Source organism: Monodelphis domestica, chromosome 4 (assembly GCF_027887165.1).
Source record: "Monodelphis domestica isolate mMonDom1 chromosome 4, mMonDom1.pri, whole genome shotgun sequence".
NCBI lineage: Eukaryota > Metazoa > Chordata > Mammalia > Didelphimorphia > Didelphidae > Monodelphis > Monodelphis domestica.
Genome location: NC_077230.1, coordinates 151,167,642 through 151,186,666, shown reverse-complemented (window position 1 = coordinate 151,186,666; position 19,025 = coordinate 151,167,642). Strand labels below are relative to the sequence as shown.

The window sequence follows — 19,025 nt, the reverse complement described above, 5'->3', positions numbered from 1 at the left end:
TGTATACCCCCAAAAGATTTTCATCGACCCTATTCCTTCCTTTCTCCCCAAAGGTAGAACCCTCTTCCTCAAAGCAGGTAACATTAATAACCACTGCGGACTCATTTGTCTGCCTGCCATTTAAGAATTGGCACTAGTCTAACTCCAGTGTGGGGTGAATCAAAGTGAAATAAATGTGTAACGGACTGCCTCAGGAGATAGTGGGTATCACTCACTAGAGTTCTTTAAGCAGAGGATGAATAATTATTTTGGCAAGATGTGATGCATAGTATCTATAATCAAGTATGAATTGTCCCTTCTAACTGTTAAATTCTGTAAAATTGTGTGGAGCTTCTCTCTCTGATCTAGAGCATACACTTTTTAGTTTGAGTATCCTAGATATTCTCTCTTTAAAAAAAATGTTGAGAGCTACTTCCTGGACATCATTGCCCACAACTGCCAAAACTGATGATTCCCTGCTTCTAACTCAGTCAAGGATGAGTCATAGGACTGAGAGGGAACATTATTTAGTCCAATCCCTTCACTTTAGAAATAAGGAACCTCCATGAAGTGATATGAAGTCACTTGTCCAACATCATACAAGTAAATAATGTCAGATCTGGAATGAGAAACCTAAGTCCTCTGATTCCCAGTCACAATATACACCTGCATGTTCAGTGTGCAAGATAAGTATGTTCTCTTGGTAAAGAAGTCCCTGGGCATTTTTTTTTTTACTTCACTGTATATATTCAGTGACACTTAGACTGAGGTTTGATTCTTGATTGACTGAATGTACACAAACATTTACATTTGTTAAACTCTAAAGTGAAATTTATACTGAATCCAACATCAGAAAAACTATATAAAAAAGAGAAAACTTAGGTTCTGAAAGGTTAAATGACTTACCTAAGGCTATAAAACTAGTGTCCAAGACAGGATTTAAATCTTTTTGGTTTTAGTCTGGGGCTTTATCTGTAATGCTGCTTAGGCCAGTTTTGTTTTCTTTTTTTTTTTTCATTTTCATTTTATTATTTTTTTTCGTCAATTTAGAACATTACTCCTTGGTTACAAGAATCATATTCTTTCCTTCCCTCCCCCCACCCTTCCCATAGCCAACATGCAATTCAACTGGGTATTACATGTCCTTGATCAGAACCTATTTCCATGTTGTTGATGTTTACACTAGGATGTTCATTTAGAGTCTCTATCCCCAATCATATCCTCATCAACTCATGTGATCAAGGAGTTGTTTTTCTTCTGTGTTTCTATTCCCACAATTCTTCCTCTGAATGTGGATGGTGTTCCTTCTAATAGGTCTCTCATAATTGTCCTGGATCATTGCATGGCTGCTAATAGAGAAGTCTATGCATTTGATTGTACTACAGTGTGTCAGTCTTTGTGTATAATGTTCTCCTGATTTTGATCCTTTCACTCCGCATCAGTTCCTGGAGGTCATTCCAGTTCACATGGGATTCCTCCAGTTTATTATTCCTTCGAGCACAATAGTATCCCCTCACCAACATGTGCCACAATTTGTTCAGCCATTCCCCAGTTGAAGAACATCCCCTCATTTCCCAATTTTTTGCCACCACAAAGAGTGCAGCTATGAATATTTTGGTACAAGTCTTTTTCCCTATTGTCTCTTTGGGGTTGTTAAATTGTATTTTGGTTGAACTTGAATATTTAAATTGGTGGTCGCCAGGGATTTAATTTCTAAATCCAAAAATGAATTACTAAAATAAATTGAATTTATGGTAGTTTATTTACAATAGAGGGAAGATATTAAGGAGAGAGAGAGAGAGAGAGAGAGAGAGAGAGAGAGAGAGAGAGAGAGAGAGAGAGAGAGAGAGAGAGAGAGAGAGAGAGAGAGAGAGAGAGAGAGAGAGAGAGAGAGAGAGAGAGAGAGAGAGAGAATGAGAATGAGAATTCCGGCTTCCTTTAAGCCAGGTAGAAATTCTCAGCCCCAGCCAGGATAAAGGAGTCTCAAGATGGATGGACCTTTCTCAGAGGTTCACACCTCCAGAAAGGACAAGGAAACTAAGTCAGCCTTTCATTCACCATGGTGACCATCTAAAAGGGAAGCAGTCTGAGGTCTCCTGCAAGAGCTCCTCCAAGGGTCCAGTTCCACATCCAAATGTCTTCACTCCAACTCTGAGCATCTCTCTTCCAGTCTTTTCTCAAGTGTCTATCTTCCAATCCAACTCTAAGCAACTGATTGAAGTCTCTCCTCCGAGTGACTCTTCACTCTTGATCCAACTCCAAGTCAGAGGATCTTTGATCTCTCTCATCTGGCCTCTGAGGTCCTCTATTTAAAGATCTTTTTCTCTTGTGTCACCTCCCCTAAATTTTACATCTACCAATCACAGCAGATGCCCCTCTCCAGGACTGCCCATTCAATATATGAAATGGGTGTTCACACCTTTTTTGGTTAGATTATACCTTTTTTGGTTAGATCACACCTTTAGTAGTTAGTTCACACCTTAGTAATTAGTTTGCACCTTAGTAGTTAGTTCTCCCCTTTAGTAGTTATTTAGTACCTTTTTGTAGTTAAAATGGATAGATCTACTTCAAATACTGAGTTAACACTTTTTGGGGATTTAAATCTAAAAATAGATAGGGGATTACAACTCAATCTTCATAATAAAGGAAGAGCTAAATACCTTCATTATTACCAGGGGATTACAATTTAATCTTCACAATCAAGGAAGAGCTAAGTATCTTCATTGTTACAATCAGGAGATGGCTAAATCCAGTCTTCACAGGGTACAAACCCAGCAGTGTTATGGCTGCATCAAAGGGCAGTTGGTTTTTTAGCCCTTTGGGCATAGTTCCAAATTTCCTTCCAGAATGACTGGATCAATTTACTATTCCACTAGCAATGTATTATGTAGTAAAGAATTTTAGCAGGGGCAAGCTGACAGCAAGAGATCCTGCAAACCAACATTCCACACAGAACTCTTGGGAGCTGAGGAACTGAACACACAGGCAGTTTCTGGGATCATTTGGTGGACTCCTCTGGAAGAGGGAGAGGCTGATGATTTTCTCTAGCAGTCAGGAGAGCCAAGAGGGTTTCTATCTGGTATTTCTGGGGTGGACCCAGAGAGCCAGTGATTCACTCTTCTTTGACTTTCTTGATATTCTGCCTGTCCTTGCTGCTGTTGCTGCTGCCGTCAAGTGGATTTCAACAGAACTGTTACTGGGACTACTGCTTGATTCAAAGAGGACTCCTAGTTGTGAGATTCTTTGACCCGTGTCCTTGTTCCTACCAAACCTCCTTAACCTTAATTACTGCTTTAATAATTTAGTTTAGAATGATCATAGTAGTTATAAGGGTTTAAGCTCTGTTTCAGGTTAAGAATTAGTTATTCCCTAATTCACTTTCCTTTCTCCCTTTAGCTAAATAAACCTGTTATATATATATAGTTTTGAACCCTTCTTTTAACCCACCTATTACAATTAATGTCCCAATTTTGCCACATCCCCTCCAACATTTATTACTTTCCTTTGCTGTCATGTTAGCCAATCTCCTAGGTGTGAGGTGGTACCTCAGAGTTGTTTTGATTTGCATTTCATTGATTATAAGCGATTTAAAACACTTTTTCATGTGCTTATTGATAGTTTTGATTTCTTTATCTGAAAATTGCCTATTCATGTCCCTTTCCCATTTATCAACTGGGGAATGGCTTGATTTTTGTATTGTTATTTTAAAATTAATATATCTACCAGTTGTTATTTTTCATAAAGTTTATTAATAATCACTTGAGATAGAAAAGGTAGATAAGCATAGATTTAAAGTCTCTTCTTTACTCTGAGTTCTTACCACGTGAGGCCTCTTCTCTAAGAATCCTTCTCTCCCTCTCCTCCCTGCTCCAGCCAAGCAACTGTGGCTCCACCCACTCTCTTTTATTGACATTCAGGGACATTCATGGACACTGTGCTGGCATGTGAAAAATGTTGATGAACTGGGTTGGCCCTCCAGGAGTGGGAGTGGATGAACTTCCCTTGACATGGTATAATTGATTTAGCTTCTTATAAATTTGAGTGATTAAACCTTTGTCAGAGGTTTTTGTTATAAAGATTTTTCCCCAATTTGTTGCTTCCCTTCTAATTTTGGTTGCATTGGTTTTGTTTGTACAAAAACTTTTTAATTTAATGTAATCAAAATTATTTATTTTACATTTTGTAATTTTTTTCTAGCTCTTGCTGGGTCTTAAAATCTTTCCTTTCCCAAAGATCTAACAGATCTTTGGATCTGTTACTAATACTAATAGATACACAGATACTAATCTTGTTCACCTAATTTACTTATAATTTCCTTCTTTATATTCAAGTCTTTACCCATTCTGAGTTTATCTTGTTGTAGAACACTATACTTTTAAAAACACTTAAGATATTAACATTTTGTCATTGACATCTTCTGCCCACTTTAAGAAACTCACTATTAAGAAACAAGATGTTCATTCACAATTAACAAGTGGCTTGCATAATTTTCTCTAGAAAACTTTAAACAGATTATTCTGGTCAATTTGGTTTAATGATTACAATTTCACAGAATCTCAGATCTGGAAGGGAACTCGGAGGTCTGTTCTAACCTATACCCTTGAATAGGAATCATTCCTCCAAAATTACCCTCAAAGTGACCATTTAGTCTCTTCTTGAAGACTTACAGAGAGAAAGCCCATTTAACTTTAGAAAGGCTTTAAAAATCTTTTTAAGCTTTAACAAACAGTTCAAATTATTAGGATATAAAAAGGTTTCTTTGTCTTTTTTTCCCTAACATCAAGCAATTCTTGATGAAGTCATACTGACTCTAAGCAGTCATCATTTCCCTTTTTAAATATTCACTAACTACCCTTTTAATAGTGGGTTCTAGACTGTGAGAATAGAAACAGAAGAAAAACATTTCCTTGATCACATGGTTTGATAGGGATATGATTGGGGATGTTGACTCTAAATTATCACTCTATTGCAAATATTAATAATATGGAAATAGGTCTTGATCGATGATGCATGTGAAACCCAGTTAATTTCTCATTGGCTATGGGGTGGAGGAGGGGTGGGGCGAGGAAAGGAGTATGAATTATTTAACCATGGAAAAATATTCTAAAATGAATAAATAAATAAAAATTTTAAAATAAGAGGAAAATATATATATACCTATATGTAAATGAGGCAAACTAAAAAATAATAATAATGATGGGTTCTAGAATTTTCAAAGGAATCCAAATCAAGTTCATTGGCCTACAGTTTGAGCATTTTACCAGTTTTCCTTTTTTTGGTAAATTAGAACCCATTTGCATTCCTTTAGCACATCTCTCCTTCTCCACAATTTCTCCAACATCATTGATAGTAAACAAATACCCTGGAGATTTGGTTCCTCTCTGTCTGGTGACATGAATTTACTGGGGAATGTTTAGTCATTTGCCAAAATTTCCTCAGTTATCTTAATTTCAAAAGGGTCATAAAAGATCAGGAGTCCCCTAATTGAGTTTTCCCAATCCATTTGACAAAATTAGGATCTAGTAACAGTGACAATTAAATGTTGAGACATGACATTTTAAGTGGTACATTTTCATATGAATAGATCAAGAACTTCTGCTCAGGATCAGCAAAGACAATGGATCTGCCAATCTTGGATCAAATCAGACAGACTAGGCTAGAGGTTCAGGGTTGAGATTGGAACAAAATTTAATCTGAAAAGAAATCATTTAAAAATATCACGAAAGGTAACTTAGCAAGGTTCTAACAGTGATTCAGATAGAAGCAGCCCCCTCTCATTTCCATTCAGGAACATCTGATTAGAAGGATGTGTTGACTAACAAGAAATAGGAAATCTGTCAAGCCTGAGGGACAATAAATTCTTATGATATAGACTTTTTTTTTTTGGCCTTCACAGAATCAAGACAGGTCAAAGGCCTTTAAGCTCATTAACTTATCAAGTCTCAGGGATAATTGTTCAGCCATTTTCAGTTGTGTCCAACTCTTTATGACCATATTTGGGATTCTCTTGGAAAAGACACTGGAGTTATTTACCACTTCTTTTTCCATTTCATTTTACAGATGAAGAAACTGAGGCAAACAGGATTGAGTGACTTGCCCAAAGTCACATACCTAGTAAATGTTTGAGGCCAGATTTGAACTCAGGAAGATGACTCTTCCTGACTCAGCCCAACATTCTACCCCTGTACCCCCTAGCTGCTGTCTTAGGGGCAGATGCACTGCCTTTGGGGAAAACAAACACTAGCCTTGCCTATTGTCACAGGCCCTAATGGATGTGGCTCCTACCACAAGTGCTCCAGGGTCCTTTTCTCTGCCTACTTACTGACATGCATGCATGGGAAGGAGACTTTCCTAGATAGGCTTAAAAGTAGAGATGCCAATCTTGCTAGCAAGAGTCACATGGAGAGTTGAGCTAGTCAGCTATTAGGGATGCTTTGGTCACTGAAAAGGGAGGAATTGTTCTTTTTCTCCATTCCCATCAGCAATGGCAGCATCAGTTGGTCAGCACCTGTCAGCAGTCAGTGGAACAGCATATGGTTGAGGATATGGGATCCAGGTCAATTGGTAACATCTGTTCCACACTTGCTCCTCTGTCTCTCCATATAAGCACTTCCCCCATGATTCTATGTGGACTTGTGGTTGGGGAAGAAAGAGAAAAGAGAAGGGGAAGGAATAAACACTTTCTTTATTGCCTTACATATAAACACATATTATATGCCACTACAAACACTTTGCCTATTACCAGCTATACTCAAGGCACTGTGCTAAGCACTTTACAAATATGACCTCATTTGATCTTCTCAACAACCTTGGAAGGTAGGTGCTATTATTATTCCCATTTTCCAGTTGAGGAAACGGAAACAAAGGATAAATGACATGCCCAGGGTCACACATAGCTGATACATGTCTGAGGCCAGATTTAATTCAGGTCTGACTGCCTCTAGATTCAGTGCTCTATCCATTATACCCTAAGTACTGGGGACAATATCCCATCACTGTGCTCTCCCAATAAATGGCTTTGCTCTGGACTAAGTATCTCCACTTGACAATTGAAAGGTAATCACATTGATGAAATCTTATGAACTAGTTTTAAACTGTGGAACCAGTTGAACTAGAGGTAGTGAGTTCTCTTCCAGGGGGTCTAAACCTTTTGGTGTGAAATGGTGGAGAGGTGAACCCAAAGGGCTGCTAATATTGGGTTTTTGCTCTCTCAACCATTTTTGTTCTATCCTTTCCAAACACAAGAACATTCACCTTATAGAGAAAACAAGGAAAATAAGAGCTGAACATACATTGATTTCATTCAGTCGTGTGTGTTTGTTAATGGCCCACTGATCATCTGGAGACGGTCCAAAGCATTCTAACAAATACTGTTCTTTTGCCAGAATTTCCACCCCAATACTTTGAATACTATTCCATGCCCAGTAACCCATTCAAAATATACATTTTTTCTTCAGTGGGTTAGTTTACAGATCTTCCAAACTAGAACACTTCTCCATGATTTACTATTGTACTTTACCGACAAAGGAGCCAGGCGTGGTCGTGCCCACACCTATAATTCCTGCTACTGGGGAGGCTGAGACTGTTTGCTCATTTAAGCTCCAGGGTTCTCAGCTTCAATAGGGCTGAGGCTGATTGTTGCCTGTGTTAATTGTGGTACCAATATGGTAAGCCCCAGGAGCAAGGGTGGCACCAGGTTGCCGAAGAAGGGGTAATGTTGCCCAGGCTGGAAAGAATGGGTCCAAGTTTCTGCACCAAACGGCAATGGGATCAGTCTCACAAATGCTTGCTATACTTCCAATCTATGTGAGATAGGAAAACCCAGCGTCAAAAAACAAAGAATTTCTGTTTTACCAGTTGATAATTAAGAATCCAGGCCACTTAAGGGTGGTAGAAATGCTGAGGAACTGCCGATAGAAACCAAAGTCCCACCACCATCCAAATCCCCTCAAGAAGAAAATGATTAAGGTTCCCAACTAAGTCTTGCTCACTCTCATCACCATTAGCAATGAGGTTATTTCACAGAAAAAAGGAATGAAACTCACACATGACAAAAAAAGTATAGTAACTATTACCACAGCTAGAACTAATAATCAGTTTAAGTTATGACTAATAGGTGCTGAGAACATAAGATTCCCACTGTTTGGGAATTTGTCAACCTTAAACACATTTCTCTAACAAGTCACCTATCATGTATACATTACTATCTTACAAGATTCCTATAATAGAGAGAACTCCATTCAAAGATCCTCTGGTAGCAATAAGAGGTGAGGTATAAAACTGATATATTCTTTTTTTAAAACACTTAACTTCTCCTTTAGAACCAATACTATGTATTGATTCCAAGGCAGAAGAGTAGTAAGGGCTAGGCAATGGGGGTTAAGTGACTTGCCCAGGGTCACACAACTAGAAAGTGTCTGAGGTCAAATTTGAACCTAGAACCTCCTGTCTCTAGGTCTGGCTCTCAATCCACTGAGCTACCCAGCTGCCCCCAAAACTGATATATTCTTACCAGATGTATTTACCACTAGGTGGAAATATGTAAAGTATCCTGTGTAAGAGTGTCTTGTGCAAAGTCCAAACTGAATATGGACTCCATATACATGTATGGCCTTAGGTTTTCCAGATGTTCCTTTTGGCAGATGACATCTTGCAGATTGCATCAACCCCTGTAATACTACAGGATCTCTTAATTGAGATCCACAATTCAAAAGGGATTAGCCTAGCAATCCACACAAGTGAAACAAAATGCTACAGAAATGAGAACTATAAATGTCACCTCTTACTAGTCATTTCATTCCAAATAATCCAATATTTTAATGCCAATTTGGGGGATTCTCTTTACACAATTATTTTTCATCTCCAATTCAATTTATTAGATGCCTAAAATATGCCAGGCTCTTAAGATGAAAACTGGTAGGTTGAGATTTCTCACAGAAATCTGCAAGAAAACCAAACACCTGAGGATTCCTTTGGCTAATACCCCTATAGCACTTTGGTTTGTCATTGCTTAATCCCTTCATTACTCAAGAGATCATTATTAAACCTCCAATGTTCAAATTAAGTGACATAATGTGCTGTTACATGTAATATCCAGAGTTATCAGTTTGCTTAGGGAAATCACTTCACTTGGGCTCCATCCTACCAGAAGATAAATGTCTAGAACAGGTGTCACTCATATGTAGGCATTAATAGATCAGTGATAGTTTTCCAACACTGCTTTGATGGAAGCAGGTGCTATCACAAGGAGAAACGAGGGTGTTGTTTGCATCACTTGGATTTGATCCTTGACTCCTACACTAACTACTCCAGTTAATTATCCTGGGCAGCATTAACCAACCCAAGAAGATAAAACACTAAGTGACTGACTAAATGGAGAGATCAAAGATGTCAGGAAGTCTAAATTGGACAAGGGAAATTGGATTATGTACATTCATCTTCTCCTATGCTGCCCCACCCACAATCACAATCCCATACTAACTGGTTTTAAAATGGAACACAGTAAGCACAAATATTAAGCACATACACAGAAAGATTTCCCACAGGAATCTTTATTCTAGACCTAAACTTGTGTTGAGGGTAAACAGCAACACTGTTGTCATGGATGATTCTATAATTTTGTCCCCTTTCCCCAATGTAATAATTAAAATGGTTGAAGGCCTTAAACTGTAGTGGGAGTTCCTTAAATTGTGATAGATATAAGAGAGGGTGAGTGAATTTGACCGCAGGAAATATGTTTCACTACAGTGTCTTGGTTTTTAAATCAAATATAAGGTGGTCGCCAGGGAATATATTCCCAAATTATGAATATGCCCAAGTCAATTGGGTTTTATAGAGAATTTAATTAATAATACAATGAGGAATTAAAGAAAAGGAGAAGGAGAGAGAAAAGGAATTAATGAGAAAAAAATAGGTTGGCCCAGGGCAGGCCTGGCCAACCCAAGCCTAAGTCTTAAGAGAGAGACCAGTCAGTTATCACTCACCACAAGATTTGTCTTAAGCGAGGATGTCTGGGGAACAGAGTCTCCCCAGAGGGAGTTCCAGCCAGAGTCAGCCTCCCAAAGAACTTCTTCAAGAGATCTTCAAAGGGCCTCCTCCAAAAGGATCTATCTCCAAGGATCCCAGCTCAAGAGATTGCTTTTCTCATATAGGGGTTTTTTTTCTATGCCACCTCCCCTAAGTTCTTCCATCTACCAATCACCATAGATGTTTTCTAAAAGACAGCTCATCTGAATTCCAGCTAAGTCAACTAATTCCCTCAGTAAGTCTGAACCAGAGAGAACACAGCTGAGTCGACTAATCCCATCAAGAGAAAACCTACCCGACCTTTATAGGTACCTAGCATCCCATTGTATCAATTCTAAAAACAGGCATGGCTCAAAGAACTCCCTGCCTCATCATAAGCATGGGTCCAAGTACTTTCATTGTTTAGCAAGGAGTTTTCTCCCCTAAAGCAATCTTAAGTATGGGTGGAGTAGAGGTCCTCCCATAGCAAGGATTTTTCTCCCCTAAAGCAGTCTTAAGTACGGGTGGAGTAGAGGTCCTCCCATTTCTGATCCTGGCAAGTTCTCACATCAAAATGGGGAATGTTTCCAGTAGGGAATTTGTTCCAATGGAGGATTCCTCAATGTGGAAATTTTTAACATTCACAAGTCTGAGAAATTTCAAGATTTACACCAACCACAATAAAAAATGAATCTTTGGGACTTCCAGTAAAGATGGCTACTTACCTAGGACAGATCACTGAGTTCCTGCACACAAAAATCCTGAAATTTGCATCAGACTAAATAATGACCAAGAAATCCAATGCTAAAGAACTATACAAAAACATCAGCCCCCAAATCCACATACTATAGGAAGACAGACTGAGAATAAAGCCAGGATCAGATTGAATGAATAAACCTAGCCTCCCAGGGACAAAAATATGTATGATCTGCAAAGCTCTATGTCTGAAGATAATGAGGGAAGACCCACACACACACTTGTTAGAGCCCCAGGGAAATCAGAAAGTTTCATTCAAGGCAGGAACATTGCAAGTTCTAGAGGCAACACTCAGACTAAGATGCCTTTCTAAGATCCCCAAAATCCCTAGCACTCTACTTTGAGATTCCATCAAAATCTCTGAAGATCTAGTACTTGGGAGCTTAAAGATCCAAGAGTGTCTAAACTCAGGATATGGTCATGAAAGAACTTAACAGACTGAAGGCACTCAGAGAGACCAAGTAGGACTTACCTCACCCATAAGTGCAGTAGGGAACAGAGCCTGACTCTGGGGCACAAAGTCCAACTAGGGAATTATAGTTGGAGATATTAGTAAATCAAAACAAAAAAAAAACCACTCTCTGGTATAAAAAATTATTATAGGGGTCAGGTAGGTGGCTCAGACACTTCTTAGCTATGTGCCCCAGGGTAATTGTAAAAATTACAAATTTAATCTCTAATAATAAAAATGTTATATTTTATGAGGTTTATTAAAGATTATTAGAAATCAAGGAATAAAGAGGAAACAAAATAAAAACAACGTTCCCATGGCTGGTTGGCCATTTTCAGCCATCCCCACTCACGACCATCATTGCTGATTGTTGCCCAAAAAAATAGGAAGTGCCTCAACACCCACTCCCTTTATCCTCTGTCTACAGGAAGTACATAATGACAGGAAGTCAGTGGACTCTCGGATATATAGTTCTTTTTTTAGGGTAACAGATTTTCAATTATACATAAGTCACTTACCACCACCACCCTTGCCTATCTCTTATTGCTTTTCTGCCTTGGAACCAAAACAAAATATTAATTCCAAGACAGAAAGTAAGGGTTTTAAAAAGTATTATAGATCTAGCAAACTATAAAAAGGAGTAACTTTAACAACAAGGTAATGCCTTAAAGGAAAAAAAGCTGATTTTTGATAAATGCTACATAAATACTTAGGAGAAATAAAATGAAAGATTAAAAAGTAAAATGGAATCTCTGAAAAAAAGAACTGTAAGGAGATTAAGTATCTTAGAAGAAAAAGTAGAAAACCTTACCTAAATAATAAACTCCTTAAAATCCATAACAGACTACACAGAAATCAATAACTCCATAAAGGACCATAAATATTGTAACAAAATCAAGTACCCCCCCAAAATGGAAAAAGATACCAGATATCAAAGATAACAGACTTGGAAAACAAGCCAAGGCATATAATTTAAGAAACAGATTCTGTGAAAATCAAGATTTTTAAAAAATGCCTAGACACCATATTTCAAGGAATTAGAAATTAAAACTATTATATATGTATATATATATACATATATATACACATACACACATACATACACACACACACACACACACATACATACTATGTTAGAAAAAGGGGGCAAAATAAATATAGAAAGAATCTATCAGGCATCTCCCAAAAGAGGAAATCCAAGAAATGTTGAGGCCAAAAGCCAGGTCTCACAAGTAAAAGAAAAAATATTGCAAGGACCCAGAAAAACGTTAAGTACTAATACACTACAATTAGGATCATATAAAAGCTGTCAGTTTCTAACTGGGATTCAATACAATAATTTCAAAAGGCAAAAGGAATAGAGGCTTACAACCAAGAATAACTTACACTCTGAAAAGGTGAGTTATAATCTCCCAGAGGAGAAAAACATTCAGATCTTTTCTAGAATACACACTTCCAAGTGTTTTTTTATGAAAAAGAACAGAGCTAAGTAGGAATTTTGAAATGGAAACTTTAGAGCCAAGAGAAACCTAGACAGGTAAACTTCTGATAATGTAGGGCTAATGTTCTAATGGGGAGAACAACCTTAATGTCATCAAAGGATATTGCAGGAGTTAAGAAAATCTGAGGACCTAGGATTAGATTGGTTCCATTCTGAGGGTCTGATGAGGGAAAACAGAAGAGTGACTAAAAGAATTAAGCTATTTTAGAAAGGATGAAAAAGGGAATGAAACTTACAATTTTTCAAAGGTGGAGTACATGAAAATAATATACAACTATGCAGCTAAAATTAGAAGAGAAAAAATTAACTGTAGGAAAAATCTTTACAACAGATTTCTCTTAGGAGGAATTTATGCTGTTAAAAAAAAAGCACCATTTCCCAACTAATTAATCATCAAAAGTTATAAAAAAGCAGTTTTTTCTCAAAAGAAGGCATTCAGGCAATCAAGTTGTATGAAAAAAAAAATCTCCCAAACCACTTACAATTAAAGAAATACAAATTGGGGGAGGCGGAGTCAAGATGGTGGCAAAGAGGCAGGGAAAGTTCAGACCTCTGAAAACCCTTCCTTACGGATTACAAACTAAATGCTCCAAGGGGACTGAAAATCAAACTGAACGACAGGACAGAGCCAAGGAACCCACCTGCTGTAATCAACTTAAAAGGTATGATCCCCATAAATCAAACCAAAAAATAAGAAAGCGGTAAGAGAAGTTAATGAAATCTTAGAAAAATGAGAGGTAGTAGATATGTGGAGAAAAATGAATAGGGACAAAAAGGAATATACCTTCTTTTCAGCAGCACATGGTACATTCACAAATATTGAAACATGTACTAGGGCATAAAAACATTGCAAACAAGTGCCAAAGAGCAGAAATAATAAATGCAACCTTCTCATATCACAAAGCAATGAAAATAATAATTAGTAAGGGTGCATGGAGAGGCAAATCAAAAATTAATTTGAAATTAAACAAGACAATTCTCCAAAATTGTTTAAAGAACAAATCATAGAAACAATTAAAAATTTCATTGAAGAAAATGACAATGATGAGACATCCTTTCAAAATCTATGGGATGCAGCCAAAGCAGTACTCAGGGGGAAATTTATATCCTTGAGTTCATATATTATTAACAAATTAGGGAAGGCAGAGGTCAATGAATTGGGCATGCAAATTAAAAAACTAGAAAGTGAACAAATTAAAAATCCTCAGATAATGACTAAATTAGAGATCCTAAAAATCAAAGGAAAAATTAATAAAATTGAAAGTCAAATAACTATTGATTTAATAAATAAGACTAGAAGCTGGTACTTTGAAAAAACTAATAAAATAGACAAAGTACTGGTCAATCTAATTTTAAAAAGGAAAGAAGAAAACCAAATTGACAGTATCCAAGATGAAAAGGGAGACTTCACCTCTAATGAAGAGGAAATTAAGGCAATCATTAAAAACTACTATGCCCAATTATATGGCAACAAATATGGCAATCTAGGTGATATGGATGAATATTTACAAAAATATAAATTGCCTAGACTAACAGAGGAAGAAATAGAATACCTAAACAACCCCATATCAGAAAAAGAAATTGAACAAGCCATCAAAGAACTCCCTAAGAAAAAATCCCCAGAACTAGATGGATTCACAAATGAATTCTATCAAATATTCAAAGAACAACTAATCCCAATATTGTACAAAATATTTGACAGAATAAGCAAAGAAGGACTTCTACCAAATTCCTTTTATGACTCAAAGATGGTACTGATTTAAAAGCCAGGAAGGTAAAAAAAAAACAAAAAAAAACCAAAAAAAACTACAGACCAATCTCCTTAATGAATAAAGATGCAAAAATCTTAAATAAGATACTAGCAAAAAGGATCCAGCAAGTAATCAGAAGGGTTATTCACTATGTCCAGGTACAATTTATACAAGGAATGCAAGGATGGTTCAATATTGGGAAAACTATCCACATATTTAAACATATTAATAAGCAAACCAACAAAAATCACAGGATTAGCTCAAAAGATGCAGAAAAAGCCTTTGACAAAATACAACACTCATTCCTATTGAAAACACTAGAGAGCATAGGAATAGAAAGGCCTTTCCTAAAATTAATAAACAGTATATATATATAAAACCATCAGCAAACATCATCTGCAAGGGGGATAAACTAGAAGCCTTCACAATAAGATCAGGAGTGAACAAGGATGCCCATTATCACCTCTATTATTTAATATGGTACTAGAAACAATAACAGTAACAATTAGAGAAGAAAAAGAAATTGGAGGTATTAAAATTGGCAATGAGGAGACCAAGCTATTACTCTTTGCAGATGATATGATGGTCTACTTAAAGAATCCAAAAGAATCAACTAAAAAGCTAGTAGAAATAATCAACAAGTTTAGCAAAGTTTCATGATAGAATATAAACCCACATAAATCATCAGCATTTCTGGATATTTCCAACACATCTCAGCAGCAAGAATTAGAAATAGAAATTGCATTTAAAATCACCCTAGAAAATATAAAATACTTAGGAATCTATCTGCTGAGACAAACACAGTAACTATATGAACACAACTGCAAAACACTCTCCACACAATTAAAACTAGATCTAAACAATTGGAAAAACATTGATTGCTCATGGGTAGTATGAGTTAACATAATAGAAATGACAATCCTATCCAGATTAATTTACTTATTTAGTGCCATACCCATTGAACTACCAAAAAACTTTTTTACTGAATTAGAAAAAAAATAACAAAGTTCATTTGTAAGAACAAAAGATCAAGGATATCCAGGGAAATCATGGGAAAAAATGCAAAAGAAAGAGGCCTTTCAGTCCCAGATCTCAAACTATACTATAAAACAGTGGTTATCAAAACAATTTGGTACTGGCTAAGAGACCGAAAGGAGGATCAGTGGAATAGACTTAGGGTAAGTAACCTTGGCAAGACAGTCTATGATAAGCCCAAAGATCCCAGCTTTGGGGACCGAAATCCACTATTTGATAAATCTCTTGGGAAAATTGGAAGACAGTATGGAAAAGATTAGGTTTGGATCAACATCTTACACCCTACACCAAGATAAACTCAGAATGGGTGAATTACTGGAATATAAAGAAGGAAACTATAAGTAAATTAGGTGAACACAGAATAGTATACATGTCAGATCTTTGGGAAAGGAAAGATTTTAAAACCAAGCAAGAGCTAGAAAAAAATCACAAAATATAAAACAAATAATTTTGATTACACCAAATTTAAAAGTTTTTGTACAAACAAAACCAATGCAACCAAAATTAGAATGGAACTGACAAATTGGGAAACAATCTTCATAAAAAAAAAAAAACCTCTGACAAAGGTCTAATTATTCAAATGTATAAAGAGCTAAATCAAATGTACAAAAAATCAAGCCCTTCTCCAATTGATAAATTGGCAAGGGACGTCAATTTTTAGATAAAGATATCAAAACTATTAATAAGAACATAAAAAAGTGTTCTACATCTCTTATAACCAGAGAGATGAAAATCAAAACAACTCTGAGGTACCAACTCACACCTAGCGGACTGGCTAACATGACAGCAATGGAAAGTAATGAATGCTGGAGGGGATGTGACAAAGTCGGGACATTAATGCATTGCTGGTAGAGTTGTGAATTGATCCAACCATTCTAGCAGGCAATTTGGAACTATGTCCAAAGGGTGCTAAAAGACTTTATTAAGCCATAGCACTGCTGGGTTTATACCCCAAAGAGATAATAAGGAAAAAAGACATGTACAAAAATATTCATAGCTGCGCTCTTTGTGGTGGCAAAAAATTGGAAAATGAGGAGATGCCCTTCAATTGGAGAATGGCTGAACAAATTGTGGTATATGTTGGTGCTGGAATACTATTGTGCTCAAAGGAATAATGAACTGGAGGAATTCCATGTGAACTGGAATGACCTCCAGGAATTGATGCAGAGTGAGAGGACCAGAACCAGGATAGCATTGTACACAGAGACTGATACACTGTGGTACAATCGAATGTCATGGACTTCTCCATTAGTGGCAGTGCAGTAATCCTGAACAACTTGGAGGGATCTACAAGAAAGAACACTATCCACATTCAGAGGAAAAACTGTGGGAGTAGAAACACAGAAGAAAAGCAACTGCTTGTTTACATGGGTCGAGGGGATATGATTGGGGATATAGACTCTAAATAAACATCCTAGTACAAACATCAACAACATGGAAATAGATTTTGATCAAGGACACATGTAATACCCAGTCGAATTGCACGTCAATTACAGGAAAGGTGTGGGGAGGGAAGGGATGGACAGAATATGATTCTTGTAACCAAAGAATAATGTTCTAAATTGACTAAATAAATAAATAAAATTTTAAAAAACATTTTTAAAGAAATACAAATTAAAGCCAATGTGAGATTGCACCTCATACCTATCAATGGGCAAAGATGACAAAAATCAATGGGCAACGATGACAAAAAGGTAAAATAAGAATGACTGGAGGGACTTCAAGAAAACAGGCACAGGAATATACTATTGTAGCCGCAATAAACTGATACAACCATTCTAGAAAGCAATTTGAACTATGCCCCCCCCCAATCACTAAACTATGCATATACTTTGATCCATCAATAATCTTACTAGATTATACTCCAAAAAGATTAAAGAAAAAAGAGAAAGAGCCTCTACGTATAAAAATATTTTTAGTTTGTCGTGGTAAAGAACTAGAAACTAAAAGGGTATCTATGAATTGGGGAATCAGTAAACAAATTATGGTATAGGAATGTAATGGAATATTATTGTTTTGCAAGAAATAATAAAAGGGATGAGTTCAGAGAAGAATAGGAGAATTTATACAAACTGATGCAAAATGAAGTAAACAGAATTGGGAGACAAGTTTACGCAACAATAACATTGTAAAGAAAGCAATTTTGAAAGATCAAAAAACCCCAGCCACTACAGTGACCAACCATAATTCCAGAAGAATAATAATGGCGTGAGGTATTTGAGGTACATGCTAGTCATTTCCTGATAGGGGTAATGAACTAAAATATTCATAATGAGACATATATTTTTTTGACAAGACTAGTGTAGGAATTTGTCTTATCTGATCATCCATATTTGTTACAAGGCTTTGTTTTTCTTTTTATTAAATCAGTGTGAGGTGGGAGAAAATAAATGCTTGTTAATTAAAAATAAAATGTACTAAGATCAATCTCTTTCTTAAAGAAAACAATCATCTTTTCTCCACCTCTATCCACTTTAAATATGTGTAGATACACAACATAATTGCAAAAACAAATTGTTGTCATGGTTTCATCATTAGAAGCAACTACACTGTCACACACCAGAAACACCAGATACCTGCCAATATCTTGATTAACCTACTCAAGCTTGTAGATGATCAGATTAGGCAAATGTCAATAGTTAGCTGGTCCAAATTCCTCCCATTATCATTCCTGATCTACACATACATCTTTCTAAAGGAAATGAAAGAACTGGGCTTTAATCCAGTTGTTGTAAACAATTCACCCAGTGAAAAATTATCACCCAATCCCTAAGAGTCAATTACAAGACAGATACAACAAATCATATGTCAAAACCCCAAGATATTTAGGGAACAAAAAAAAAGCCTAGTAGGATAGGCAGTTTCTTCCCCTACTGGCTCACATTCAATCTCAATTTTTGAATCCCTTACCTTTCTGTAGATATTTTTTCCACGGGTGATGTCACCATTGAGTGTCAGAAAAAATGTTTTGTAAATATAATAATTCCACAAAGGTTTCTGGAAGACAAAAAAAAAAAAAGCAAAGCATAAACAGATGATAGGGGAGATTGCCTGGGGAAGGAAGTGGAGTGAGGATGAAATGGAGGAGGCAAGAATATGTTAATGATGAATGAAACAATGATTGAAAGTGAGAAGACTTAGTGAATCTGAACATTTTCCTTACAGGTTCAAACCTGAAAAAAATCACCCATGTTTAAAATCACTCCAGTGACCAAAACTTTCTTACCTTCTAGTCACTTTTTAAAATATAGTTTTTTAAAAGATAGGAATCATACTAAACTTGGAGGCAGAAGGTCTTAAACATCTATCTCTGCCCATCTCTGCCTCAGGTGTAAATTAGAAAAAGTAGCATCCACCATACCTTCCCCATAGGATCATTGTGAGTCAAGACACCACATGTGGTGTCAGTAAATTGTTTTTGTTGTTCAGGTTGTTTTAGTCATGTCTAACACTTCATGACCCCACTGAAGCTTTCTAGACAAAGACCCTGGAGTGGTTTGCCATTTCCTTCTCCAGTTCCTCTGACAAATGAGGAAACTGAGGCAAA

At 36.6% G+C, this 19,025-nt stretch overlaps 1 protein-coding gene and 1 long non-coding RNA gene across 6 annotated transcripts in view; one reads left to right on the top strand and one right to left on the bottom strand.

The window, feature by feature from the left end:
- The window catches only part of LYPD6B (LY6/PLAUR domain containing 6B), a 261,748-nt gene that overhangs the window by 200,859 nt on the left and 41,864 nt on the right, over positions 1 to 19,025 (bottom strand). For all 5 annotated transcript variants that reach the window (XM_007494140.3, XM_007494146.3, XM_056793828.1 and 2 more), the window contains exon 2: positions 18,389 to 18,475. The gene's annotated coding sequence lies outside the window, so the exon portion shown is untranslated. The remainder of the gene's footprint in view (positions 1 to 18,388; positions 18,476 to 19,025) is intronic.
- Positions 1 to 19,025, top strand: part of LOC103103355 (uncharacterized) — a 61,747-nt gene that overhangs the window by 3,036 nt on the left and 39,686 nt on the right. The window lies entirely within an intron of this gene.